The sequence below is a fragment of the Camelus ferus genome, chromosome 12 (genome assembly GCF_009834535.1).
Source record: "Camelus ferus isolate YT-003-E chromosome 12, BCGSAC_Cfer_1.0, whole genome shotgun sequence".
NCBI lineage: Eukaryota > Metazoa > Chordata > Mammalia > Artiodactyla > Camelidae > Camelus > Camelus ferus.
The window spans coordinates 32,872,875-32,888,561 of NC_045707.1; the positions used below are offsets into that span (position 1 = coordinate 32,872,875).

A 15,687-nucleotide genomic window follows, 5' to 3' on the forward strand; every position below is an offset into this window, starting at 1 on the left:
GAAGATACCATGAGAAACAAGATCAAGCCAATTCTTTAACACGCACAAGGTGGAGATGGAGCTGTGTGAGACCATTAAACCATATGGTGATAAGGCTAGACTAAAAGCATTTAAGCCTGAGATGTTAGGAGAATCCATAGGATGGTTCTAGCTCTTTGCTTAGGGGAAGAGATTTTGGAAGGGAGGGCAGGTCTCCGAAGTTTAAGGAGGGCTTCATAGCGGATATATTGCTTGAGCTGAATTTCAAACTATGAGTAAGAGTTAGCCAAATGTTCAAGGAAGGGGAAGGACATTTCTAGTATATGAAGTAGTGTGGGCAAAACATGAAGGCCTGAAAAAGCAAAGCATGTTCAGAGAGATGCACGTTATTTAATATGGCTAGCTTGAGTGGGTGAGGCCAGGTAGAAGAGGTGATGATGGAAGGTAGCCAAACCATAAAGTGAACTTATACAATGTTTTAAAACATTTAAATCTCGGAGAAGGGATGAAGGAGGAATAGCATGACTTGATTTACGTTTTATAAGGACTTTTGATTTAGTATTATGGAAGGTCAGGGCTGGTTCCAGATATTTCTATGAGAAGGTTGGGATGGCAACTTGATTAGAAGGGTAGATAAGGCATTTGTCTTGAAGCTGTACTTGACTGGTAAACACGCTATTTAAAAAAAAAAAAGATTTTATGTCTATTTGTGGTGACTTGAGAGGCCAGTGAAGCTTAATGTATGGGGTCTCCAATCACTCTTCCCAATGCCTTCTCTTCCCCTACCCCGCCATGCCCCTGCACTGCCACCACTGAGTATGTTGGAGGAGTTTGAGGCTGGAGGGACTGATGAAGGGCTTAGAACCTTAACAATGATCATTACAGTAGGTTTGGAAAGAAGAGGAATGGATAAGACAGAAATTCAGGTTGTAGAACTGACAAGGTTTATTTGTTGAATTGTGTGTAAGCTTGAGGGAGAATATCAACCAATGTAGCTCCTGTGCCATGTAGGACTTTTTCATAACTATGTACTACATGTAACAATTGGAGTATGAAAGTTATTTAATTGATAAATAACCATGTTTTCCACTGAAAAAGCCCCCAAGGTATGAGAGCACTAGCATAGTTCTTATAACATGTTTTGTCATACACCAAGGAGGCTAAGTATTTACAGAAACAACTAATTAATTAACATGGTATTCCTTGGGTATGACAGTTGTGGATTTAAAGAGCTTCATAATGAACTTGCTTAATCAAAATATGTGTCTTTAAATTTTGATATCAAAATGATTCAAAGATAAATTCAACAAAGCTGATAATTTTTAAGAATCATTATAGAACAACACTTAAGCATACGAATTTGGGAATTTGACTGGATCTGAATTCTGGCCTTGCCACTTAACTGACTGTGTGCCTTGACTTCCTTGTTTGTAAAGTGGGAATAATAAGTACTCACCTGAAAGCGTTGCTGTGAGAATGAAATAGATTAGGATGTGAAAACTGCTTAGAACAGTGGCTGGCATATAGTAAGCACTATATATAAATGTTCACTAAGTTCACTATAGACAATCTGTATCAATATAGATATATAATTTTTCTATTTTTCTAGTACAGTGACTTTTAAAAACATTTGAATATGTCCCACCTTTCATTTAACTATTTTTACTTTAATAGGAGCCACAAATGCACTTTATGTTTGAGAAATAACCATCTCAATCTGTCGTTTTGATCTCTTTATTTTACTTATACATTCTATTGAACCAGAATTCAAGTCTTATAAACATACAATGCATTTCTTTTATTCTTATTATCCAGTAGTGGTGGAAGCTCAGAGAAACTCTTTCTTACTTAGTGCTTGTAAACCCATTTTTATTTGATAAATGATTTGGCTGGAATGGTATTTCATAATTCCTTAGCCATTCAAACACCACTTACTTTTTAAAGTGTCATGAAACTCAGTCTTGCAGTGTCCACATATTTTATTACTTAAGTATTAGGAAAATCTTCATAACCATCTATTTCTCTAACAGAATTTTACTCTTAGAAATATAGTTTAAGAAATGGTTAAGTTCAACAGTATTGTTAAACAAACTATTTAAATCTTGAAAAATAAAAATGAAAGTGAAATGGGAATTCTAGTCTTTATGACTTTATACAGGTAGAAAGGGAAGAGGCCAAAATTGGAGGCATAGGAAATTAAGGTAAAAGTTTGACGTCTTGCTTTAATTTACTGTTCCCTGGTCAAAACCCATTACAACAAAAATCTCTGTAAATCAAAAAGATTTCTGCTCCCTAGCCAGTACCCTACTAATTTCAGGCATTATTCTATATGAAATAATTCCAGAACTGAAAAGTAATTGGAACAGGCTCTTCAAGTTGATTATAACTGGATTGACCTGTATGCAGGCCATATCCCAGAAGACTGATCTATCATTTTTCAGCTTTGAGTTCCTTTTCTTCTTATTTTTAAATAAGGCATAATTTCAATTTAGAGCTTATTAAGTGCATCTGAGTTATGGTTCGCTCATGTTTGTAATTAAAGGTAATTTTTTTCTCTCAGAGCTCTTCTTAATTTCCTATAACAGTTTCTTTTATGTATTAAAAAGAGCACTGGAATAGGAGTCAGAAAACCAGCCACAGCTCTGTCATTAACTTGTGTGACCTTGAATATATCAGTAAACCTCTCCAGATTTGTCTCTTTACTTTTAAAACGAGGAATTCAAATTAGATAATCTACTCAGTTCTGAAATTCTGTGATTTTTATTAACTGTCATTGTTTTTACTTTGGCTTTGGGTTAATCAAATCTTAAAACTCAGTACCAATTAATAGCTGGGAATTTACAGAAAAATTTGCTCTGTTGTGGTGGGAGGACAGAACTGTTTTCCATGTTTGAACATTAGAATTCCTTGCCTCTAAATCAAGACTGAAGCATTATCTGAGGAGGGATTAGAAAGCACAATTTTATACATAGTTGCAATATTTGATAAAAATTAAGTCTAATTGTAGTTTAGACTAGATATCATGGTAGCTTTCAGCCAAATGAGAGTGTTTGTCTAAATAGTACTAATTACAGTGATCAGTTGTGCTTTTCTCTAACATCATACGCATAATATGTGGTTGTTATTCTTACTTGACTTTAATGGCGTGTTTAACAGTCTCCATGAATTGAAGAGCCATATGGCTGTTTATGCGGTTTGTAAAGATATTATGTCATAATATTCTAATATAGAAATGATAAGTCTTAAAGACAGATATTTTGCAAATGGTGTTGCAAGTCATGGGCTATCATCTGTATAAGTAGAGCTCTCTGAGAATTGAACTTGAGGCTCCAGAGCTTAGCACAGTGCCTGGCACTTAATAAATATTTGTTAAATGAATGAATAAACATTTTGAAAGTTTACATGTAGGTGAAGTGATAGCTATAACAGAGAGTACAAATTTATTTGAAACTCTTTTAAGTCTCAAATAAATCTAATGGGAAGGTTAAATTAAGGTTTATAGTTTGGTTGCCTTCTGAATATATTGTGAAAAACAATTTCTCTTTTCTCACTTTATTCCATTAATACAATATGGTAGATTTCTTAGGTATAAATCACATTGTAGCTAAACAAGTAACAAAAAATGATATCACAGATTCAGTGTATATTATCCAAAGTTGCTTTTCCTTTTTCTAACAAACAATTTGAGTTTTGGTGGTAAATTATTTGAGGAAGGGAGTAAATGTGTACTTACTATGAGAATACAGAACACTGGTTCTTTTGCTTGCTTTTCTCTGGAGCAAATTGATACTGTTTTTGTGCTGTAAGTTCTGCATTTGTAAAAAGGAAATGCTACAGACATGCACAAAAGCAACACCCATAAATAAGTACTACTATTCAAGTTTGAGCTATCAGTGTTTCATTAGTAGCATCTGATGTCATATTTACCTTAAAAAATAACTGAAGTCATTGATGTACGATTCACTTACTAAATAGATTGGTTTTCTGTATTAGTTTTATTTTTTAACCTTCTTGGGTCATGAAAACATGAATCATCTCTGTGATTCTTTGATAAAAGTTATGACTTTCCACCTCCAGAAAATACATGTGCACCTCTACAATTTTTCATACCATTTCAAGTTTTTTGGTTAGATACTCATAAGAGAAGGCTCTTTGACCACAGCTTCAGAACCATTCTTCTAAAAGATACACACACCAGTATTAGAACTCTAATCTGAGCAAATCAGAAATTTCCAATTTCTGTATTGATATCACCCAGTGGAATTCTCTCCCATGTGTTCGGTTTAATGCCCTCTATTCTCCAACCTCACCATTCTTAGATGTTTATCTTACCTAACTTCTTTGATTATATTGAAAATGTTTTGAAGGAGTTTTTTTTTTTTTAAAGAAACACAGTTTTTAAAAAATAGACATAACAGGTTTCAACTCCCCTAATTCACAAAATAATTTGCAATTAATTGATTGAATGGTATCCACTTTTCCCAGTAGATGGCACTAGATTTACATTCTTTTACAGCATGATAGCATTAGCACATAGGTGCATTGTGAAAACTTAAACAAAAGTGTGTGAAAAATATCCAGTTCAGAACACATGGATTTACAAACCACAAATTTTTCTGCTTATATTATGTTTAAACAATATTTGTAGAGTGCAAAACCTTTTTCCATTTTCAATAAGATTCCAACTCCCTTATGCTTGGACATCTCATTTAAATTGTCTTTCATGTGTAGACTTTCTATAAACTAAAACACGTTTTTATAAATTAACTTATCTTGTATCCAAATAGCTGATTTAACAGTAATTTATAGTTTTATATATAGCTAAATTTTCTTCAGCAGACCACCCAAGAATTAAAGAAAATTTCACATTTTGTTTGGCTATGTTTTGAATTTTTATAGAATCTTGAAAATGTTATTAGTTTAACATGTTGACTGTTAATCATGAGTCCTTTTTTTTGCATGAATGAAAATACTTTTGGAAGCTAAGAAAAATTATATTTAAAATGTTGATCAATGAGTACTCTGGTGCAGCTATATTCTTTTCTAAAACAAAGTGTTTTAGTAGCTCCATGATGTAATACAGTTTTAGTTAATGTTGAAAAGTTGCTATATAGCATCTAATTATTAGATGAGTTTTAAAATCGTTTGTGCACAAGGCTAAATTGCTGTAGAAGAATACATCTGTATGAATAAGGTGTTGGGCATATGGTTTGTTAAATGTGGATTTTGTTAATTTTTGGTTAAATATGGAATAAATTATTATTATACATTAATAATTATAAAATACATAGCAAAATCTAGAAGCAACAGATAAAATGGGCAGAAACAAAAAATAAATTTTAATTTTGTTTGAGAAGTTCTTTAACAATGACTAAAGAATATAAAACATTATCAGTTCTAAAAACAAATGATAATTCTACAGTTTACCTTGACAATATAGACTTTTGGGGACTCATATAGGTAGAATTATTAGATGTTTATTTATGTAAACATGTTCACAGTAATTTACCTAACAGATCATAGAAGGATTTATTAAAATTAGCCATCTTTTGCTCTCAACAAACATGTGTTTAATGAAGGAATGGGGCATGAATGACAGGTCACAAAGAGTCCTTATATTGAGGCCAGATACTTGATGAATTTTTATTGTCAGTCTTTTTAGTTTATAGCTTCATCCCAAACAGTTTATTTAGAGGTTGAATTTCTCAAGGCTGCTTTTGCTAGATACGTTTTAATTTTAAATGCTTTAAATAGATTATATTGAGATACAGTGGCAAATTATTTCTAATTATTTTTGTGCCTTTGCATTTGAAATCAACCATTTATTTGAAAATTTAAAATCCTCATTTTATTTATTTCAAGTCCCTAGTTTTTTCCTCTTTTTTACGTATAGTATATTGGCACTTATATTAGTCACTTGAAAATGCATGTTATAAAGATACACCATGAAATGACAAAGATGTCAGTTATTTAGGTGATTTTTAAGAGCCATACATTTATAGAATTTAAATATACTCAGTAACTGCTGTGGTAAGCATTTCCTTCAATACTAGGTATATTTATTATATTCAACCACATAATAGCAAATGAAGGATGGACTCCTAATCTAACTCATTAGATTATTTGAATTTTAAGCAAGCAAAGAAAAACTAAAATTCTATAGCTACAGTTTCAAAGATTTGTTGTTGTTGTTACAGAAATGCATGTTAGCTCACAGAATGGTACAGCTGTTCATGTATTCTATTTTGGTTAATAGTTTAATATTTCTTGTGCAAATTTTAGATAACATCACAGCAAGTTTCAGAGCTTGCCGTTCTGTTACTGGCATTGATGAGGAAACAGATTGGAAGCATCATCTGTATTTACTAGTTTGTTTTTACCACCATCTTGCTTTTGGGCCCCAGAATCTCTTTTGTACCTTTTATTCCTATTCTTCATCTGTAAACTTAGAATGAAATACATTCTTGTCAAATCACTCACAATTAGATATTACTCTCAGATGTTAACATTATCTGACATTTCCCAGAAATTTATTCTGTTCAACTTTAATCCCTGGCTGTAAGGGAGAATAAACTGGAAAAATTTTAGAAAGGAGGGGGTGGGACAACAAATAAATCTGGGAAAGGTGATAGATTTGATCATCAAATCTATTTTTATTATAGGAAAACCCTTGGTTCTGTAAAGTAAGCTCCAGAAAGACAGAGATTTTTTGTTTAGTTCACTACTACGTCTTGGCAACTAGAATTGTGTCTGTCACATAATAGGTGTTCAGTAAATACTGGCTGACTGAATGAACGGTTATGAATAAATAGCATCATCTCATGTGTCAGAATAATGCCATGTAATAAGTAATGTGATTTCTGTTTCTAAGGAATGTGCATGCTGAGAAAAATGGCCACTTTGGGTCCAAGTTTTGTTGTCTATAGAATGAAGGAAGTTATATACTTCGTGTTTTTATGATTCTATATAAATATTTCCTTCTTTGCTTTACTATTGAAGGAAGGAGCAGAAGAAGTGAGAAACATTGTGCTTCTTTCTGCTCAGAATGGCTGACTAGCTTCTTGGAACAGGATTAAGTTCTGGAGGATATTGAATGAATGTGTAGATGTAATTATAATCAGCAGGAGAGAGGAGGTGGGGAGGATGGCGGCATGGAGGTGGGAACAGACTGTGGGCACATGGATTAGTGAAAGATGGGCATGTTGAAGTACAACAAAGGGTTGGTTCAAGAGAGGAATATAATGAATGAATAAATTACATGAAGAAAGCCACAGACAAGAGAAGCTGGCTCTCATTAACCAGGTGTGTGACGATGTCAAGTAACTTCTTTGGGCCTTCGTTTCCTCATGAGAGCATTGGGCTAGAAGTTCATTATTTCCCAAATTATGAACACCAGTTCTAGTAAAACCCTGTAAAACTGATTCCATCATCAAATTGAGAAGCTTTGCATACTACTACATTTTATAAATTCTAAGATGCACTGTTCCTACATTTTATCATTTTGGTAATCAGGATGCAGGTTAAAAATCATTGTGATAAAGACATATTGTGTCATGGTTTGATTGACAACTCTTTTTTATTTTTCTAGTGGGGCATAAAATAATGATGTGTCAAAATACCATGTATTTGATAATGCATATCAGCATAAGAAGGTCTGTGAGAAGTCTTCACTAAGAAACCCATGTAACCTAGATTTTCCTGATCTGGTTTGACTATGGATACTTCTCCTCACCAGCTCCCTCCCCACCCCCCCGCCCCCTGCAAGAGGAACAACCCGTAAGCATTTTTTTCAGAGCCAGTGTTTCACAGGATACGTTGTGGAGAATGCCGGAATAGGTAATCTCATAGTCTTAAATCCAGAGGATTAATGGAATATTAGTCATAATAAAAGATTTGAAAGTGGAACTCTAGAAAGGTCATAAAGGATTCGGAGTAGTAATAAAGGAAAAAATTTAATCCATCATTTATTTTTTTAAATTTCACTGGTTTATTAAGCAAATATTATTGTTGTCGTTTTTAAAACTAAGTTCTAAGAAACATAGCAGAGACATTTTTTTTTAGAAAACATCTTTTAGGAAGAAAATTTAAATAGCAGTAATTAAAATGGAGAGTTGAATAAATATTTAAATACAACATATATTTAGTGCTTACTCTTGCCTGGGCACATTGCTAGGTGCTGGGGACACAGAGATGACTGAAATTAATATGTGCACTGTCCCTCGAGGAGATACTGAAAATTCAGAAGAAGCCTTATGCCTCTTCTTTAGTTATCTGGGTGATAAAGAAAACTGTAAAAGTTTTGACTTTTTTCCCCTCTAGAATACCTGATTTTTCTGGAATGTACAGATTCAGATTTAGCTGTCCATTGAGTGGCAATTGCAGACTTGTTTTCTGCCCATTGAGCTTAATTAATTTAGACTTTAAATTTGATTTGGGCCATAATGCAGTTTTAGAAATTTACAAAGCTGAGCTCTTAGACAATATAAATTTTGTTTTCTTTCTGACAAAGTATACTTCGTGTTGTGTGGAAATAAAAGTCCACATGGCACTCTGAGAGAGGGCTCCTTCCCTTACTGCTTGTCAGTGGCCCCTCTCAACTCTCCCTTACAGCCTATGCTTCCAAGGCAGTAAGGGAGAGAGAACTATTTTTTTGCAAGTCCTTTTGATTGCATGTGAAATGTAGAATGGAAATGAGCCTGTCTGTTTTTAATTTTTTTTTTCTATATGGGCTATGATGTTCTAGTGAAGACGCATACTGGAAAAAAAATTAAAAACAGGGGACTCCAACTCTGTCAGACGTTTCATATGCAATCAGACAGATTCAAAGTCAAGTTAACTTTCTCTTCCACTGTTGTCACTTGATGATGGCAGTGCTTTTAAAAATTCTCTTTTTATTCATATGCTTTGCAAGTAAGAAAATGCTTTTTTAGGTCAAGACGTGTTTTAAATATTTCCCTAAACTCTAGTCTTTAGGAACCACATGAATACAAAAATCATTGCTCTTGGTATTCACATTACATTTCGAAATATTGATGAAGCACTCTTTAGTTCTTTGTGAAGCACTTAGAGACTGCTGATAAGATGTCTACCATACATGAATGCAACAATTAAAAATTTGTAACCCATGGGTGAAAGAGAAATGTAAAATATGGTTTCTATCTTACGGAGTCATTGAGGTGAATGTGTCATCAGGATGAATGTAGTGGTAAAGCTCTCCATGGTCTCCTCTCGAAAAAATCATGCAGCCTTACCAGATTACTTACTGTTATAGGCTAGAATTTAAAATCATATTAATAGGCTTTAGATGTTGTGGGAAGTACATTTATTCCCATTGGCTTGCAGTGAGAAAACGTTGGCATATTTCACCCTTAATTTTAAAACTGCTTTCTCAGCTGCCCAGTTTTTCTCTCTTCCAAATCAGGATCTACATTTTATCTGGGCTATTTTTTGTGTTGTTAAACTAGCTAATTCCACCCACCTGAAAGACTCTTTGATTACCACCTTGACATTGTGTGCATGTGATCACACTGCATCTGTCAGCTTGTCTAGATGGAGTTCTCTTCCCTGTTTGAAAATTCTCTGGCCCTCTGACCTTGTAGATGCTGTTTCTGCAAATTACGTGAGTTTTCCATATCCCAGTTACAACTGGACCTAGTCATTGTAGGTAGGCAGAGTTTAAGAGTGATAATGTCTTCTTTGTTAACTCTCTCTGCATATATTTTTACTTTAAGACTGCACATTGTATTGATTGTTTTTCTTATCTTTCGTGCTACAATATGTGCTCCCCTAAGGCAGCAACCTTGACTTACTCATTTTTAACTTTCCAGCGCTCATCACCGTTCTTAATTCACTGTAGATTTTTAATAAATAGTTATAGAAAATGTGAATTAATATTAGGCTCAGCTGTTTATGTCTTCAAAGAATTTGTGATCTGGGAAAATAAAGCAGAAACAACTGAAGACATTTGAGAATAACTGAAAAATATTACATTAGCTCATGTAAATAGTACCTTGCAGAGTAAATACACTAGTACTAAGGGTATTCAGATGAAAGTTCAGAGGAGGGGTGAATTTACCAGGTATGTAGACTTGAAAACTTCCTTGAAAATATTTTCTTAATTTATCTATTCAAACCTTCAGTGTGGAAACCAGACCAATTTTATCATTCAACTATGCACCACTAAAACATATGATCTTGTTTCATTCAAGACGTTTAAAATGGTGTGTTGCCTTGCCATGCTTATAATGTCCATTGATGTTAATTAGAACTCTATGCACACATCAACAGGGTATCACTGAAACTGATCTGTAGAACTGCCTTACATGAAGTAATAGAAAAACAGCAATAAGGCATGAAATGTGGTTATTACTGTAACAAAGATATGACTTTTCTCACATTAAAAAAAAAAACAACTTTACCTTAAAAAGAAACAATTATCTGCTTTCTGATTCTTAAGGCCTAGAGGTTTTTTGTTTGTTTTTGTTTTTTTCCCATTGTATTGCATTTAGGACTTGGAGGACAGATAAAATTAAACTGAGCCTAAAGGTAAAAACTGAGAATGTTTTTTAAAAATGAAAAGTAGATTGAGGTACTAATTTTATAATTTCCTGCCACCACCTACAAGATTACTCTGAATGGGAGAGGTATTGAACTGTTTCCAAAAGGTAAAATCATTGTTTGGCCAAAGGATTTTGCTCTCTAGGCCTATCAAGAATTCATCACCACAGAGCATCTATTGAGTATCCTCTTACACGTGATTCCAGGTTGAGAATGATGATCTATAGTCTGAAAGGGATAGTATCAAATACACAGAGCAAATTAGCAGAGACTGCACTCTAATTCTGTGTTGAAGCTTCAGCCAGACAAACACTCTCGGAGAGCTATTTTGAGTACAGCACTGTGCTAAAATGAGACCACTTGGAAGAAAGAAAGATCACGTCAGACAATGTCTGTCCTAAGAAGTGTGATTGTGGATTTCCAGATGTAAAAGCATGTCCTTTTTTTGTTGGTTATCTACTCCATTCATATTCAGGTTTTATTACTCGCTTTGCAGTTACTTGTCTGTCTCTCCCACTGGAGTATGAAGTTTGTAGTGTATTCGTCTCTTGCATTGGCCATTTCTACTGGCTGTTTAGAAAGCTCTTCCTTTCAGATATCAGCTTAACCAGCTTCCTCTCTTCCTTCAGGGCTTTGCTTAATTGTCACTTCAGTGAGGCTGAGCTTGCCCACTTGATTTAAGGTTACAGACCTTACTTCTAGCACTCCCAATCTTCTGTGCCCTGCTCAGTTTTGCTTTTTTTTTCTACCCTGTATACTTATCACCTTCTAAGAGGCTATGTCATTTTCTTACTTATCTTCTTTCTGTTTTATGTCTTCCCCTACCCCTGCTAGAATTGGAGCTCCAAGAAAGTAGGATCTTTATTTTGTTCACAGATACATCCTATGTACTTTTAATGCCAGCATATAGTAGGTGCTCAGTGAGGAATTACTGAATGAACGAATGAGTATTTTACATAGCACAGTGCCTGGTACTCTGTAAACACTCAACATTTTTGATGACTTAAAAAAACAGTAAGAAAATTGTCAGATCAGTGGTCCTCAGAGTAAGCCCTGTAGCCTAATTTCATGGAAACCAGAAGACTGAAGCCAGAGTGTCATGACGTCTTAGACAGTATGTTAATCTCAGGAATGTTTTTCCTGTACAGGTCTATGTTGAGAGAAAAAATCAGAATTAGGTATGTTTTTACAAGCATGGAGCTTTTCTTCCTTGTGCTTTGCATTTTTTTTCTTAAAGTCTTTATTAAATTACTAGAATGCAAAACAAAACACAAGAAAAAATGGTTCTTGGTATAATAGTTTTATATTCTATTGTAAAAATGAACTGGATTGGGTTTTTACAAATGCCCACTTACATAGAAATTCCTAACACTTCCAAGGTGGAATAAAAGTTTATTTAACTTTCCAATATGACCGACTTTATAACCAACTAAAATTATAATTTATAGTGAAAATTAAAGTATACCATTTTAAAATAAAATAGCAAGATATTTCAACATGAACTTTACTGTTTTAACCTACTAAACTCAAAGCAAAACAAGATAGTCTTATCATCTCTTATTCGTTTATTATCTTGGGAAGATATTTAATAGTTTCATTTTTTTTCTGATCCTAGAACCAAAATTAAAGTTATGGGATCTTTAGATTTTGTTTTGTTTTGATTTTTCACACTGAAATATAAGATTTATGACTTAAAAGTGCTCTAAGATTTAGGTAACAGATTTGATTTACTTCTTAACAGGAATTTAAAAAGCCTTTCAACGTTTTTATAGACTTTGTGAGAATCCTGTTTGAACCTTGTCACTGACCCTATGCTGAAGGAATGAACACGGGGAAAGCAGACATTGGCTAATAGAGAAATGTATTTACTTTTTTGGATGTACTGTAGCGATTATTACTCTTCTTTCTCATTAGCTTAAGTTCTTAGTGATAATTTTCAAGGTGAAAGCTACTGCCTAATTTAAGAAGAAAGAAGAAATTTGTAGCATAATTTTTCCACACAGAAAATATGACCATCGACTTTGCAGTCAGACACCCTGGGGTTTGAGTCATTGTATCTATTTGCTGTCTGTTCTTAGTAAGTTGTTATATTCTCTGAGCCTCAGTTTCTACATCTGTAAAATGGGCATGACATCTACTTCCTAGAGTTACTGAGAGGATTAAATATAGTTATATGACAGTGTCTAGCTGGCACATAATAGGCACTTAAATTTTCATTTTCTTCTTTCAATTCTTGTTTTAATCATTTTTAAAGATAACTTGTGAGGAAAATACTGTTCTAAGGGAATTATTATAGAAAAATAGTTACCAATAAAATATTGTAGCATACTGAAATACCTGATCTGGTTATCCTTTATAGTTTTAACTTCAGAATTCACTGTAATCAAAATGCTGATGTAATACCTGCATTTATTTAGACAGTGTTTGTTAAGTGTGAATTGCTGTGATCCTTACAGCAGACCTCCGAGGGTGATAGTACATAGTCAGAGAGACGGACTTGTCCAAGGTCACATGACTAGGAAGCAGGCAAAGGCAGAAAGTGAAATCTAATTCAAGACAATACTGGCTTTGTGAACAATATGGAACAAACTTTGATATGAAAAGGACTTCGGGCATACTTTAGTAAATAAATGCCCTTGGATCGGGTTCAGGGTGGATCTATCTGATCAATACCAAAATTACTCTGCAGGGAATGGTGTTATGATTAGATACCAAAGTGGCAATATTACCCCTCAGATATGCTTTGTGTTGCACGTGTATACACACATGCTCACTCGTAGCCTCAGAGTACTCTATTAAACATTTAAATAAAGGGAAAAAAAATCTTTCCCTAACATCCTTCTAAGCCAATTTAGAGTTCATTGAACAGATGTCATATAATACTAATGTTAAATTACCCTGTGTAATAAGAAAATTACAGTACCTAAGTGAAGATAGTAAAAGGAAACCATCCAATGAATTATTCTAGAATTTCAAAATGAAATGACTTCTTCAAAATTAACAGTGGCACCACATGACTTTTAGAAAAGGGAGTCTGATAGGGAGAAGGGAAATCAGAGACAAAAGTGAAGCCTTTCTATGTTTATATTTGCCAGGTTTTGGTTATGATGCTGGGGAAGCTATGATAATAGTATAGCTTTCAATTGTCCAGGAAGTATATTATTATTATTAAACTATGTGGCAAGAAATTTAGTAAAATCTGACTAACTTCTCATTGAGTTCTTTAATATTAAATCACAATAGTTGTTTCTAGTCCACATATACTTCCTTTTACTATTAGGTACACTTTAAAAGTCTAATTATTTTGAGAACACAGTATGACCAAAGAATAAAAATGTACCAAGTTTGACAACTTTAAATAAACACTAGCATTTCTTAAAGAACAAACCTCACTTACAGTTAGGAAACAATATTTATATTTAAGGTTGAAAAGCCAGGATGTAGGAAAATTTTGCTAATTTGGGAGATGACCTTTAAGTGCACCAAAACCAAATAATTTGTAGGCTATGACATAGGGCACATTCCTACAAAATTTGTGTGAATACTGCTTTAGTGGTTCTTGAAAGACAAACAAAGAAAGCTGGAATGAAATCTTTATCCCCCTCCCAAATAAGATGGAGACTAACAAAAGAGTACAGCAGCACGCTTTCAAAGCTTGCCACTAACACGAGGCCTCTGTAGCACAGCTAATGAGATGGTTCATAGTGGAAAACAATCTGTTGTTAAGAATGTTTAGATCAAAAGTAATTTCTAATCTATGAAATAAAGTCTTTTCAATAGCCTTCATTCACCAGTAAAGCTTTTATGTTTGTATTATTTACTTCAATCAGATGTTTTCAATTTTACCTTTTCTCCTTATACAAATACTTGACATGGTTCGTCAATACTGACCAACAGTTTTATTCTTTTTCTTCAGAAAAGAGAGATTTTTTTTTTTGAGAGAGGGAGAATGAAAAAGAGGGAAACATCTTTGCCTAAACGATTTGCAAGCATCTGTGCTTTAAGCTACTTTTTATGAACACTCCTTAGTAAATGACTCAAGGTAAAAAAGCAGAAAAGCATCCAATGTTAGGAAATTGCAATCCAATACCATGTAATTTAAACCTGCAGTTGCTTCTCTTGTACTAAATGACATACAGATGGGTAGCTTAGTTCTCTCAGCTTTGAGAACACAATTGGTCTTTTTGTATGAATGAACGTATATTAACAAAAATATTTTGGACAGAATTGTTTAGTTCTGATTGTATAGATTTTAATTATTTATGCCATTGGAAAGAATAATTTTAACCAAGATATTTTGTCATGTTAGATTTGCAGTCAATGCATTTTTGATGAAATCAACCAAGATACAACCCTTCTAGCAGACAAAAAAATAAAAACAAAAAGATAACTTTTTAATACATCTATAGTGACTTGAGCAGAGATTCACCTATTACAGCCAGTTCTGCGTTCAGGCTGTGGAGAGGCTTGTTCTGACAGTGCAGACATTTCTCAGGGAAACATTTCTATCTACGCCTTAGAAAATATTAAAAGTGTAAGTAGTAGGTATTTGGAGAAAGCCTAGTGTAATATGGGTTCCAGTGAGGTGAGAGACCAACGTGCCATTAGTGATATGCCAGCCATTCCTGTGGCTCTTCCCAGGCCAGAGCAGGGCCAGCATGTTTTGTGGAAGGTCAGGAGAGGCGCTATTTGACAACCCACAGGTCTACTCAAAGGTGTGCTTTTCTGTTTGGCTCTGGTTTGCTCTTTTCCTGCCTCCGTATTTCCTCATAGAAAATCAACCCCTCTATCTTGGTGGCCCTGGCCCTGACTCTGGAAGCTAACGTCCTTCTTTAGTCCCACAGTCAGGGTCACTGGCTAGTTAAGTTTCTCCTATTCTAATTTCAGTGATCTCACATACTATGACATTAGGTGCCTTAAAAGTAAAAGAAGTAGAAAACATTTCTACTCCTAAATAATATTTATTTAATATTTCAAAAAAAGTTGGGTTTAAATTCAGGAACCTAAGCGAGCTTTCTTCTAGTGATTTCAAAACACAGTAAGAAATTTTTGCATGTAGGGCCATCTGCAAGCCTCTTTCACACTGTGATGGAAAAGCAAAGAAAAGCAATTGCTCTGTAGCGATACGGGTTGCAATGTCCCGGAGTTACA

General features: G+C 34.0%; 1 protein-coding gene across 9 annotated transcripts in view; it reads left to right on the plus strand.

Moving 5' to 3' along the window:
• The window catches only part of MSRB3 (methionine sulfoxide reductase B3), a 258,819-nt gene that overhangs the window by 30,338 nt on the left and 212,794 nt on the right, over positions 1–15,687 (plus strand). The gene's annotated exons all lie outside the window — the stretch shown is intronic.